The sequence below is a fragment of the Pleurodeles waltl genome, chromosome 7 (genome assembly GCF_031143425.1).
Source record: "Pleurodeles waltl isolate 20211129_DDA chromosome 7, aPleWal1.hap1.20221129, whole genome shotgun sequence".
Lineage (NCBI taxonomy): Eukaryota > Metazoa > Chordata > Amphibia > Caudata > Salamandridae > Pleurodeles > Pleurodeles waltl.
In genome coordinates, this window is record NC_090446.1 from 962,220,580 (window position 1) to 962,235,336 (window position 14,757).

Genomic DNA, 14,757 nt, shown 5'->3' on the forward strand with positions numbered 1-14,757 from the left:
AACCACCTAGTAAGTAACGACCTATGTCCAGCTTTTGGGGTACCATGATCAGCAGGGCATTGCCATAAATGTGGGAGGTTACTTAAAGGCATGCCAAGGCAATCAGCAGTTGAGTCTTGTGAGAGGGCTGATGTCATTGACTAGCTGAATGGTAAAATCCAGCCATTCTTGTAGGCTATCCATCATAAATATGTATGAGAAACATTTACAAGTAGTACCTTTCGTTGAAGATCATTTTTTTTATTTGTTGGGTATTCTGAAATCCCTATTGTTTTCATATTCGGTGGCTCACCAGTCCAGTTGTGCTTCCATGATAGGATGGACTTGGTCGTGATGGTGTTTGAGCCTTAGTGTGGAACAAGTGTCAGATGCCAGGTTTAATACTTAAGACACCAGATACCAGATACTCAGTACATTTGAAATTCCTGAAAATCTTGACGCCTGCTCAATGGATGGAACAAAACAGGTTTGTGAACATTCATTTCGGAGTGTAAGGTAGGCCCTAAGTGCCACACCTTCCATCAAACGTCTTGATCTCCATCAGCAGTACACTGTTCTCTTGAAGAGCCTTCCCCAAGACAACAAGGGTGTGACAGAGAACTTCACTGCCCACTGCGTTCTCTGGTAGGACACTTGCTAAGGGAACAGATACTCCCACTACCAGGAAGAATTGTTCTATGCACATAAAATCCTCATCCATAACACTATAGTAGAAGTTTAGGGTCATATCAGCCTAAACAGTCTCAAATAGTAGAAGTCACTAGGTAGAACAAACCCCAAACTCTTCCTGTGAAGAGTCTCTGCAAGAGCACGATGTGTTGAAGCACCAAAGATTATCAGCGCTGGGTAAAAGGAGAAGCTGGCATTGGGAATCTGGCCAGGCGACCTCCACTCCTCGGACCAGATGTACAGTTTGTTTTAGTGTTTACAAACCCTCAGATTCAGAAAAGAAGAGGGTTTGCAAACATTAAAAAATGTTTCCTATGTACTAAATGCATTTAGCAATTATGAATAGTTTTTTCTGAATCACTAAATGTGTTTAGAAATGGATTCCGATTCGGTATCTGGAAAGGGTGTGCTGTAGGCATGCCTTCCAAATACTGATATTGTATCACACGTATCCATGGTTTGCAACCAAAATCCATTTTCAAACCATTTATATTTTTCCGACCACCAAGTTTGGGTGGTAGCCCATTCGCAAAAGGGAGAGGGTTCCTCTGGGATCCCTTCTGCTTTGGGAATGTACAAAAAAGTAAGTTTAAGAGGAGCTGCCTCCTCTTAATCACACAAACAAAGAAAACATAAATTTTTCTTTTTAAACAGTTGCATTTCCTTTAATGAAAATGAACTACATTAAAAAAAAAAAAATTGCTTTTAAAAGCAGTCACCAATGTAGTGGTCTGTTGACCCCATGAGGCCACGATCCCTGTGATGGTTGTGAATCATAGTGGGTCACAATTTGCAACCTACTTCATTAATATTCTTGAGAAAGGTGTAATTGTGACTGTTTACAATTCAGTATTTAGTGAACCGATCTATTAATGCATAGTTCGGTTTGCAAAATATCGCACTGGCCACAAATTGCGAACAGTGCTTTGTACATTTGGGCCCTAGTGGCTCTTTGAACCAGGATGCTGCGAAAGTCCACCCACCAGCCTCTTTGTTTTTGGTAAGAGGTTTAAGGGGTTCATTAAGGTCAGTGTATTTCTATATATCTCCTCTCACTGACTTCTCATGCGGGTAGCTGTGTGCTTAGAACTTTGTATAAAGGAGGAGCTGAAATGGAGGTGTTTGTCACCTAACTTGTTTTCTCTCCCTGGTTTCCAATATTGTAAACATATTTACAACTCTTATGCTTGAGCCAATCACAGCCCTTTATAGTGTCATTGCAGATTCCATGCAGCAGTGTGTGTCTTTGGCAACCATTTCAAATTTAAACCGGGAGCTGAGGATCACTTGCTGGTAAATTTGCACCCAATTAGCAGGGGTCGTTCCTCAGCAATGGCGGAGGAGTGTTGCCCCCTGGCTAAGAGGCAGCAGCAGAAAAACAAATCAAGACTTCACTATCATTTAATTTTTTTGCTGCAGGCTCAGTGAGCATGCGAAGGGAGGGGCATGGCTCGGCCATGGAGGAGGGGGGCAGGGAGGAGGAGGAATGGAGTGCACTAAGTCCACATGTGTGTTTGGCTGACCGTTTTAGGCAGGCCAAACACACAGGCGCACTTAGGTTTCTCCAACCCGGTTGTGTTGAACAGCCGGGCTGGAGAAACTGCACAGACCCCAGGGCAGTGTCTGAATGGCAGTCCAAGCCACTCAGACCAATCCTGACACTGCTCTTGTGGTAGGTTTAGCATGAGAGCAGTGCCAGGATTGCTGGGGAGTCTGTGCTGGTGTCCTACTGAATGCTTGGACACCAGAACTGCAGAGGAGAGAGGCGGCAGGAGATGACGGCGGCAGCGGGAAGGGTAAGTGTTTTTTTTAAAAATATTTGTTTCCCCATCCCTGTTGTCCCCCTGCAACCCACACCTCCTTGACATTTGTGGAAGCCACCCCTGCCAATTAGTTGAATTAAAGAGGGGGCAATATAAGAAAAGGACCCCATTTTTACGTTTCAAGGAACATCGTCTCACTTTGGAAGAAAAGATGAGAACGAAATAGCTGCACTGCCGCAAACTGAAATCCATGGATCCAGAGAGCAGTCAGGGGGCTGGTCACTGCTGGGTACCAACTCCTCCTTATAGTAAACATAACAAGCTTGCAGTCCTTATCTGCTAAATCACATTTTCGTGTTGACTAAGACTACGTTTGCGATAAAGCCCAATGTGTCAGCTGTACCTGTGTAAGTTTTACTTTTAGCAGAACCCACTTTTTGGCTGATTTATTAGTCCTGTAAGGCAGAGGCCTCAGGTGAGCAGAGCTAGCGTTTCTTCTCAGAGCTTTGTATGAGAGGCCATACCATGGATACTCGCAAGCATCATCCCAGGAGCCAAAACGTTTGGCTTGTGGGGTGAATGAGGGCCGTGGTGATGCCAGCAGGGTGGTGATCGAGGTGCTGTGGGAGGAGGGAATGTAAGGAGGGTGTAGGGGAAGTTAGGAATGTTCATCTAGTGGCTGAATTGAATTGCACAATGTGGAATGAGAAAATATGGGACAAATCCTGGTTTCCCTAGTTGACCAAATTGTGTGATCCTAGGCAATTGTTTTGCTTCACTTTTCCTGATTTTTGTTCATTAGCATGAATAAGAGAACTTAGAAATACATGACTTCAGGATATGCTCTGTATAAAACCTTCTTCGGTGTTTGACTTAATAAACAATAGTGTTGCTCATGTATAATAGCAACCCTGCCACTCAACGGGGCATATAACAACTGACTTGTCTCTTAGATCACCATTGGTATTGTTAGTAGGGTGGGAGGAAGCATGAATGTTTCTAAGTTTATGTTTGAAAACTATCAATTTAAAAACAAGCAATGGCAAAGCCAATAGGTCCCGCATAAACAAGAGCTATTGGCTTTGGCAATGTGTTTTGCCATGTTGTACACCAGTGTGGGTGGTGGTCAGCATTGCTAGTGGCATGGAGTGTCGGAGTGGAGTAGGGGAGTAGAGTGGATTTGTTGGAATGTCATAAAGTGGAGTAGGAGGAGTAGAGTGTCATAGAGGGGAGTGGAAATCAGTGGTTTAGTGGCAGAGTGTGTCGAACAGTGGAGTGGGGGTGGATAGGGTGGAGTGAGTTGGATTGGAGTAGGGTGGGGTGGATTGGGACTGAGTGGGGTGGATTGAGTGGAGTGGGGTGAATTGAAACAGGATGAGATGGATGGTATTGGGTGGATTCAAGTGGGGTGGAATTGGTTTGGGGTGGGTGGTTTGGATTAGAATGACATGGCTGATGTGGGGTGGATCGGATTGAGGTGGGGTGGATTGGATTGAAGTGGGCTGGAGTGGAATGGATTAGATTGGACTGGAGTGGGGTTGATTGGATTCACTTTATTGGAGTGGGGTGGACTGGAGTGGGGTGGATGGACTGGGGAGGATTGGAGTGGATTGGATTGGAGTGGTGTGGTCTGAATGGACTGAAGTGGGGTGGGCTGGATGGATTGGGGTGGGGTGGAATGGTTTGGGATAGAGTGGATGGATCAGAGTAGAGTGTTGTGGATTGGAGTGTGTGGGGTAGATTGGTGTGGGGTGGACTGGAATGGGGTGGGGTGGGGTGGAATGGACTGGAATGCACTGAAATGGGGTGGGGTGTGTTGGACTGTATTGGGGTGGATTGAAATGGAGTGGGGTGGACGGATGGGGTAGATTGGGGTAAGGTTGATTGAGTTGGAGTGGACAGTGGTGGATTGGAATGTGGTAGGCTGACTGGATTGGACTGGGGAGACTGGATAGGGGAGGGGTGGACTGGAGTGGGGTGGATTGGATTGGTGTGGGGTGGACTGATTGGAGAGGGTGGACTGGATTGGAGTGGGGTAGATTAAGGTGGTCTGGAGCGGTGAGGATTGGGCAGGAGTACGGTGGATTCAAGTGGAATTTATTGGAGTGGGATGGACTGGGGTGGTGTAGGTGGACTGGATTGGGGTGAGGTGGATTTGATTGGAGTAGGGTGGGTTTGATTAGAGTAGGGTGGGATGGACTGGAGTAGGTTGGATTAGAGTAGGATGGGTTGGACTGGAGTAGGGTTGCTTGGATTGGGGTGGGATGGAGTGGACTGAAATGATTTGGATTGGAGTAAGGCGGGATGGACTGGAGTGGATTGGACTGGGGTGGGGTGGATTGGGCTGGAGTGGGGTGGATTGGACTAGAGTGGATTGGGGTGGATTGGATCGGGTGAGATGGATTGGATTGGAGTGGGCTGGACTGTTGTGGGTTGGATTGGAGTGGGGTGGACTGGATTGGAGTGGGTTTGACCTGATTGGTGTGGGGTGGACTGGATTGTAGTAGGGTGAATTGTGGTGGATTGGAGTGGGGTAAATTGGTTTGAGTAGGGTGGGGTGGATTGGATTGGGGCCGGTTGAGATGGGGTGGACTGGATTGGTGTGGGGCAGATTGTTTTGGATTGGAGTGGGTTGTTTGAGATTGGAGTGGGGCAGGGTAGAGTGGTGCAAATTGGCGTGGGGGAAGTTGTTTCGAATTAAAGTGAGTCAGAAATGAATATGGCAGATTTAAATGGATTGGAGCAGGGTAGGTTGTTTTGGATTGAAGTGGGGCAGATTGTTTTGGATTGGAGTGGGACAGATTGGAGTGGGGCAGATAGTTTTGGATTGGAGTGGGGCAGATTGTTTTGGAATGGAGTGGGGCAGATTGGAGTGGGGCATATTGTAGTAGAGTGGCTTGGAGTGGGGTGGATTGGGTTCGTGTGGGGTGGATTCGAAGGGAGTGGGGTGGAAGGGATGTGAGTGGGGTGGATTGGAGTGGAGTCAATTGGGATGGAGCGGCGTGGATTGGATTGGGGGAGTTGGATTGGATTAGAATATTGTTTTAGATTGGAGTGGGGTGGATTGGAATGGGACAGACGTGTTTGGAGTGCAGTGGGGCAGGCTGGAGTGCGGCATATTGGAGTGGGACACATTGTTTTGGAGTAAAGTGGGGCTGATTGGAGTAAGGTGGACTGGAGTGGGGCAGATTGGAGTAAGGCAGATTGTTTTAGATTGGAGTGCAGCAGATTGCAGTAGTGCAGACTGTTTTGGATTGGGGCACATTGGAGTGGGGCAGATTGTTTTGGAACGGAGTGGGCAGATTGCTTTGAATTGGAGAGGGGCATATTTTATTGGAGTGTGTTAGGAGGATTGGAGTGGGGTGGGCTGGAGTGGATAGGGGTGAGTGGTTTGGATTGGAGTGGGGTGGATTTGTCTAGGGTAAAGTGGGGTGGATTGTAGTGGGGCAGGCTGGAGTGTGGTGGATTGGGGTCTACTGCTAATTATGTGCTAAAGCATCATTTCATAAATTACACATAATAAACAAACGTCACATTGCAATATTCTGTACAAGATACTCTTTTGAGAAGAGCGTCTATGAGCAAAAACAAAATAAAACATGAGTGGAAAGTGAGAAAAGAAAACATGGCAAAATAAAAGAAAGTTAGCTATAAAAAAAAAAAAATTGCAGTTGTGTTTGTCCTGGTGGGCCTGCTTTGCCAGCCAAAACCCTTGTGTTTGCAGAGCACTAGAAGTTAAAAACAACAAAATATTACCTCAATCACGGGAGCAGCGAACAGGTACTTATTAAGTTGAATCAATCGGTGCTTGGTCCCTGTGCCACAGAGAGGAATGGAAATGATGCCAGGCCTGAAGTAGACGAATTACGAGGCTGTAAAGAAGAGTGACATTCAAGCCAACAAATGGTGAGTGACGGTCGGGCTCCAAACCCTTTACTGTGCATAACAGAGTCTTGCAAGCGAGACGCATGTGCTAGCACATGCACTCGCAGGCTCAACCCTAAAAATACTTTTCAATGCACTGACATAATTTGATTTACTAAATGAATGGTTCTGCATGTTAATGAAATATACTTTATGAACTTTAAAAGACCTTATCATATTTTGTACACTCTTGTTCTAAGATGTCTTTAAAAATGAAGGTGCTCCTAAAGTTAAACTGTGCAAGACGGCCTAGATTCTTCTCTTCTTTAACTGCTGGTCAGTCAAGTTTAACCTCTTGTTATTGTGAGTACATAGATGAGTAAACAAAAGCCCAGTGCTGCTTTTGACCAGGGGGCCACAAGTAAGGGTCAAGCGGGCACTAATGCGACAGCTGGGCACTATTTTGGGTATTACTGGGCCACACTGATGGCAGAGTAGAGAAACAGATAGTGTTTAAACACCTCCATGTGGAAGTTGAGGTGCCTTGGTAGAGGCTCTTCTGGGACCACGTATGAATCGAATTAGTATTGGAATGTGAGAGTGTGCTGCTGGCTACAACTGACATGCCTTGGCAGAGCGGTCTGAGGCACAGTGCTTGAAGTAGGGGAGCAGAGCGGTGGTGCTGCAGCACCTCTAGAATCACCATACCGGAGTGCAGAAGGTGAATGAGCATCATCAACGATGGCTTTAAATTTTGTTTATATCTTTCCACAGTTGTTGTGCTTCAAAGACAACGGTCAAATGTCAGGCTATGTCTTCTGAATTATTGCTGCTTTTTCTTTTAACATGGAAATTGTTTTTTACTTTCCTTTCTCTGACTGCAAAGTGAGCGACTTTGTAAAATGAACTATGTGACAATCTTGCTGGTGTGACAGAAAAGGCTGCAGGATGCTATTTTTATTAACACTCTACAAAATGTAAATACCTATGAAAGAACCATACAAATATTTCAAAATACATCAGCTATTATGAAAGCACAATGGAGGGCATTTTTGCTATTGTGAAGTGTAAAGGAATCAAAAAATGTTACAGAATAAAAATAAATAAGGCTATTTACTTGGTGATGTACAAATGACAAATATTTACTGACACCTGCTTGAGTGCTATTTAGTTTTATCGGAAAACACTACGTATTTGCAAATTTAGTGGCCATTTCAATTGAGCATGTGCTGTCTGTAAATAACAGTGTGTTCCCAAACCATGCTTTGATAATATATTGCAACAGTGTGTTCCCAAATGTATCAGCAGCTACATACCACACCAGGGCTTTAGATGGACATATAGAAGTGCAGGTACTCACTGTTTACAGAGCCGGTCTGCTCCTGAAACGTGTGGGTCCTCTCCCAGTACATTTATTGCAGCAGTGGGAGGGGTGCTGGTCGGGTTTGATGTGCACTGGCACAGCCAAGTGTGTGGGGGCGCTATTGGTTAGGTTGGCTGAGTATGTGTGGATCCCACAGCGGGGAGTCTTGCAACACTGGCGGCGAGGGCTGAATGAGGGCTCCAATGCTGGAGCAGGTTGGAACTGATGCAGCAAGATTGTGGGGCTTCGGGAGAGCTCGGGCGTGACTAATGAAATGTTCTCGAGATCGGAGAGAGCTACATTGGCGTCCCTGAGGGGCGAGGGTGGGGCGACCTTCCACCTAATCGATGTTTGATAGTATTGATGTTGCTGTAAAGGGATGTTTTATGGAGCTGTAATTAGACAAGACATTTGTCCATGTGATGGTAAGTGCTAGGCAGATTTATTTAACAGTTTCACCTCCGCGCTGCTGTATTTTACCAGGAAGTGCAGCGCTTAGTAATGCACCTCATCCTCTGCCCAGAGCAGGCAACCCTACTGGGCTGCTGACATCCGGTGATGTGCAGATTAGGAACTAGAATTTCGGCAAAGTCGACTCAACCATACATTGGAGGTTACTAGACTGAATACCATTACATAATAAATAACACGTATATTCATTGGTGGCTCCTCCACAATGTCATTATCATTTTTTTCCGACTGACTGAGCAAATGGATTCTAGGGCAGGGTGGAGCCGGGCCATGGCAGGGAGGAGGAGTGGTGGGCATTTAAGTGTGCATGTCGGTGTGGCCAGCTGCCTTAGCACGGCCAAGCTGACATGCGCACTTATATTTCTCTAACCAGCTGTGTTACACAGTCAGGTAGAGGAAAGGCACTTGAACGAGCATTAGACCAGCCCGCTCAGGCCAACCTCAGAGCTGCTCTCATGCTTGGTATAGTATTAGAACGGTATCTGGATTGGGTGGGGAGCCTGTGCTTATGACCCATGCCGGGAGGAGAGGAGCACTGAGGTGGCCGGCGGCCGCAGGTAAGTCTTTTTTGTTTTTTTTTATTATTAATTCCCTAACCTCCTGCCCCCCCACCCACCACTTTAGATTGGTGGCAACCACCACTGCGTTTATCACACCGCTTAGTGAGTGCTACACTGTGGTAGGCACTAAAAGTAAAATCAAGTTATTCAAGGGCATAGCTACAGGGGGGTGTTTGGGGTGTTAGACCCCCCCCTGAAAATATATTCAGTGTATATAGTTGTATACAAGTGCTTTCAGTCGGGTATTGTGAGATTTCTGTGGGATTTCAACCTGGAATGTTACATGCGCACACAGACAAAAACGCACACACTCTATGTTTTGAAGGACTTGAAAAGTGCTAATTAGTTAGAAAAATACTGCAGTTTAAGTACCCTCTGGACTCCTATTACTTTCCACTGCCCCTTAAGCCCCTCCTCATGTCCAGGTTCTTATACAATGTGTTTATTATAAAGTTAATAATATGTCCCAGCCTGATTGTTGGGAAATCTTAAGCTCACCACAGTTATTGCATTCCAGCGGTGGGACACACAGGTCTGCCAGCTGGCCATGCAGCACGCCTTGCACAGCGCCGTCAAAGCACCTGATTCCTGCCGTGCGGTCCCCGTGCCCACAGGAAGGGGCCAGTGGACGTCAACCCCGGGACAATCTGACCGGAGGTCGGGTACCTCCTTCAACAGATTACACGTCACCATCGCGTATGTTCACTGCTCACTTCAGTCCAGGAGCATGGACAGGAACTGATTCAGCTAGGTTTAGTAAAAGTGACTAGTCATTTCCATACGTCGTTCGAGCATCAAGTGGAAGTTTTCGACCGATGCCGAAAGATGATCAGGCCAGAAACCCCTACAGCGACTGCAATGTAGGAGAACGCGACGTTTTTTATTTTTGGGAAATAACTCAATTGATTTTCTATATTTTTGTCATCCTGGTGGCATAATTCAGGAAATAAAAAGGCGATTAGCACTGGCCTCCGCACTTCCTGGGTCCAGCTCCCAAAATACCACGTGCCCGTGATTTCGTTCTTGCAGACCGAGGCGTGCAACTCAGTGCTTAATTTGGGGAAGAATGAGTGCCAGGGCCCCAGATACTTCTCGTTAGGCCACTGCAGCTTGTACCACCCACAGTTGCTGCCAGTGCCGCTAAATGCCAATACCAGCAGCACTACCTACCATCGCAGTCCTGCAAATTTGACAATTTTAACTATCTCAGGTGATGGATTGAACACCCTGGTATTATTAATTTATAATGGTATACTGAATTGCAAAACACTTTGCTTGTGTGATTTTTCTAAAAAATAGACTGACAGCACCACTCTGTGGTGGACTGTTATAAATGTGTGCCAGTGACACAAAATAAGTTCTGGTGTTGAGCACTGGCAACCCCTGGCACAAATTAAGCAGTGCTGGAACTCTATATTCACGAGGGGGGCAGTTCTAGCTGCTGGCTGTCTGCTACATTTGTTTGTGTGAATGCATACGTCACACATGTCTGCTCTGCACGGGACACACTTGATGTAACACTGCCTCTCCTTGTGCGCTGCATACTTCATTTAAGCCTACTGATACCACTGCCACCGACCCTGGCAACGCACATACTCCACAAGCACACGCTTGGAGCAACAAAGGACATAACTGCCCACACCATGCTCCTGGCTGTCTTCCCAAAGAGTGGTACTTCCTACACAGTGCTTAAACTGTAAATACAAATGTGCTGGGGGCCCAAAGCTCTCCTGTGAAATACGCGGCTATTGCAATTAAATGGGCAAACACAGAACATCAAGGCAGTATAATCCTAAACCCTTCTCCGGTCTCTTAAATCCATTCACAGGCACTCCCTGCTCCTTCAGTCACTCTTGCAGCTTTCTGCTCTCTCCCTTTGAACGCTTATTCGTTTTTGTCTTCCTCCGCCTTTCCCATATGTGTCTTTTTCTTCCAGTAAATGCTGGATGCAGAAAACTAAGCACCCACCCTCAAAAATAAGTACCGGTGCTCCGCACTGGAAACAACAAGCACAAATTAAGCATGGTTCCTACACTGACTCAAGATTGTTCTTCACTACAGGGGAAAGATATTGTGACTATACTGCACATCTTACAGTAGGCCCTCTCAGCTGAAGCTTGAAACGAAATTGATTTCTGCCTCTTGGTGCTACTGTTTCTACAGCTTGTAGCCATTTCCTACAAATTGCATGCACACTTCAAACCACCCCAAGGAGTAACCACCAAGGGGGTAAATGCAATGGCTCTGTGCTGCACCACTAAAGCCCACTCATCTGGTTGTCTGCCACATACCAGTCACTCACATTTGGCCTCTCCATCCCACTGCTCCTACTCCAAGTGTGTTTTCTGGCCATGACTAATCTCTTCCATGCAAAAATGGTTCAGATGGTGAGAATGCTGTCCATCCTAGTCATACCGGCACTGAAATATGACTGTCTGCCATTCCATCTAAAATGCCATTTGAAATCTCTGTCTCAGTGTTGCCCCACGATCCCCATTGACATTTTTGGGCTGCACACCTTGAGATGTACTTCCCAGGCAGCTGATGACAATAATAGGCCTATGTTCCTGTACCTACCTGTGGAAGACATATTCACATTATCTTGCATGCTTGCTAATGCGGCACCATCATTCGCCAACGCCACCTGTGAGGAAGCGCTAAACGAGCACTTTGCCCTTCTTGCAACCTCAACTAAGAGAGGTTCTTGCTGTGCCAGATGAAGCAGGGCTTATTGAATCAGTTAATGCATTCCATGCCAAGCTGGAGGAGGCAGCAAGCACATGCACCCTGTAAGATGAGACGGCAAAAGAAAATCAGCACATCTTTAGGGAACAGGGCAAATCCCTGCCAGACACCTTGATGCTTTGTCGGTTATTAGAACCCTCAAGGTCCAGAGTGTGGCACACGAAGACAAGTGGAGGCAGTCAATCAGATCATAGAGTCCAAAGCACGCCTTTAACCAATGTTCCGCCCAGTGAAGAACTGGCCCTCCCGGCACTGCAGAAGCCTTTACCCATACCCTGCTGAGCGTTCGGCACAAGAGAAGAAATGTTCAGCCTGCAGCAAATCCAGTCACTTGGCCAAAGTCTGCAGCCCATCCTGCTGGCCCAAAGCAGCCTCAAAAATAACGATTAATTCGATTGTACCTATTCCAGCAGGCAACACAGATGATGACGAAGACAATGAATGTGTCATGCATGTGGAGTATGCCACAGCAACACCCCTAACTGCACACAGCCAAAATACCAGATTCAATTATGACTTCAGCATGTGACAGCATTAACCCACACCAAAGGCTCCATAAACGTTATGTTAAATAAAACACACCGTTTGATTCTATAGTGCTGTAACCTCAACTAAAGACCATACAAGCCAAGATCTATGCGCAGGTTAACAATGTGCCTCTTCCGCTGTGTGTCATGTTTGCTACTGAAGTTATACAAAAAACTGCATCACTACCGCAAGAGTGTATGCCACTCAAAAGAGTACAGGATGCATCTGAGCTGTCAGATGGTCAAGGATCTTTGCCTGACACTGTTTGCATATAATGCGAAAGCCATTGAGCTGAGCTTGATGACCTATTAAGAGACTATGAGAAGCTCTTCAAAGGAAAGGGATGACTTTGCTCAATGGCAAAACTGTCAACTGCATAAAGATCACATTATTAGAAGCTGTGGCACTACATCACTGACTGGCCTTCCATCTGCATCCGAAGGTGGAAGCTGAACTTTGCAAATCTAGACACAGATATATCATTGAGCAGATGAAAGTAACCACATCATGAGTGTCACTTATCGTAGTCACTTCTAAGCCCACACAGCCATATGAGGTGCACAAACATTTCTGTGTGACAGGTGCCGCCTGAACAAGGCTGTCATGCAGGAAAGCCATCTTATACCGATAGAAGAGGAGTAAACAACCTCATGGCGCATTTGAACAGGGTCTGCTGGTTCTTTGAAGTTGACCTCAACTCACAATACCACCAACTACTGTTGGACACCAGGTCGAGGCAGATCACAACACTCCCTACCCGCCTTGGACTCTGGAGATATAAAAAACTAAATTTTGGTATCACCAGTGCAGGCGTGGTCAGTACAGCACCAAAGAGGTCCTTTCTGGACTCACCGGGGCCATACATGTCAGTAATGGCATTCTTATACATTCCATAGAGGAACATAATTCTGGGCACTTTTATGCACTACAAAGATTAACAGACTGTGGTATCACCCTCAATTGAAATAAGTGTGAATTCCTCAAGCCATGTATCAGCTTATTTGGATATTGTTTTTCATCCAATGGGGTCTCCTGACCCACGAAAGTTAAAGGCACAAAGTTCCCACCCAGTGCTTAATTCGTAAATAAAAAGGTGCCGGTGCCCAAAGCCCTCCTCTTAAACACGCGGCTGCTGTTTATGTGCCAGCACAGAATACTGAGGCAGCCTAATCCTGAAGCCATCTCGGGCCTCTTCAATCCATATAAAGCCACTCCCTTCCTCTTCAGCTCACTCTTGCAGCTTTCTACTTTATCCTTTTGTGACGCTTTTTCATTTTTCCCTTCCTCTATCTTTCCCATATGCGTCTCTTGCTCACAGCAAATGCTTGAGGCTGAAGAATAAGCCCCGGCCCTCAAAAATAAGTGCTGGTGCTCAGCACTGTACCCACCATTACCACGTCTTTTTCCTGAGGTCCGAAGCTTCCTCGGAATGGTCACATATTAGGGAAGATTCATCAAGAATATAACATTTCTGTTTAGCCAATTAACAGAGCTCACTAAGTCTTTGTCCACTCGGTACTGGTAGAAACAAGACCAGACCACTTTGCAAGTGAAGAAAAATTGACAAAATGTTGGAAACTACTCTGCTGTACTTATATCTGGCTAATGACTCCAAGACCTACTGGATTAGGAGCTGTCCTGCCCCACAAACAATTCTGTGGTGAGTTGGCACCTGCTGCTTATGCCAAACAGCTCTAATCTGAACTTAACAAGGCAGTCCTCTTCCTCCTAAACAAATCCTCTGCACAAACAAAAAAGTGAATCCTCCAACTGATACTCTTTCTTCATAGTGTATCGACAAAGAACACACATCCCAACAGACTATTTCTCAAGGCACCTGCGGCCCACCGCGTCAGCTTAACAGCAATGTGCCAGCACTTCCATCTTTATCTGTACAAAACTTTCTTCAGTGCTGGCTAAGACCATAAACCACTAGTCCATATGTTTCAAGGGTCATCATCAAATCCTCACCATGATAGAAAAGTGGATTCTCCAGTTCTAGGAATACTCATTCCCAGTAGTGTATTGACCTGGATCACACATCCAAGCATATTATCTCTCAGGCACCTTTTACCTGCCAAACCAACTACTGCGCAGTGTGGGATTTAAACCGAAGAATATGGTAGTGGAATGTTCATGTCCACTTCCTATGTCACTGGAAGATATCTGTAGTGCTACTGCAGACTGGTTGCTTACAAATTTCCATCCTTGTGACTTGTTTTGATCTCTGGCGATCGCTAATGGACAATTCCTCATCCTGCCCTCCCGACGCCAGATAAATCCTCACATCCCTATTCAGCGTCATTCATGAGTTGTTCCTGTAGCCTGAAGATTGTCTCCTTTATGGTAATCGACTGGTAATCTCACAAAGAGCGGTACACCTGACTCATTCAAGGCACCAAAGTGTTATTAAGATCAAGAGTCCATTTCACAACAAAGTCTGCTTTCTCTGAGTATACCAGCTCGTAGAAACAACTGAGAAAGAGTGCCTTCATTGCTAAGCGTCTAGTTTGCCAGATCTGGCAGCACTCACTGTCACAGAAGAAATCCCAACACTTCCACAGTGAGTGCAACGGTTGACTTTGGGAGTTTGCCTGAAGGCTGTTACTCATTAGTGATGGTAGGCAGCTATCTGAGATATGCAGAAGGGGAGATTACCAACGCCACATCAGTAGATTAACGTATTCCCAAACTGTAGAAATCCATGACCACTGTTGGACTATTTGGGGTCTTTTTTCCAGGGTCCAGGAGCTTAATAGCTACCTAACGTCACTTCACGTCAAACACCTCAAGG

The 14,757-nt window shown here is 46.0% G+C and overlaps 1 protein-coding gene across 7 annotated transcripts in view; it reads right to left on the bottom strand.

The window, feature by feature from the left end:
- Positions 1-14,757, bottom strand: part of RBFOX3 (RNA binding fox-1 homolog 3) — a 1,585,357-nt gene that overhangs the window by 1,291,604 nt on the left and 278,996 nt on the right. For 3 of the 7 annotated variants that reach the window (XM_069199699.1, XM_069199696.1, XM_069199693.1), the window contains exon 2: positions 6,189-6,304. The exons of the other annotated variants lie outside the window; for them this stretch is intronic. The gene's annotated coding sequence lies outside the window, so the exon portion shown is untranslated. The remainder of the gene's footprint in view (positions 1-6,188; positions 6,305-14,757) is intronic. 7 annotated transcript variants of the gene reach the window in all.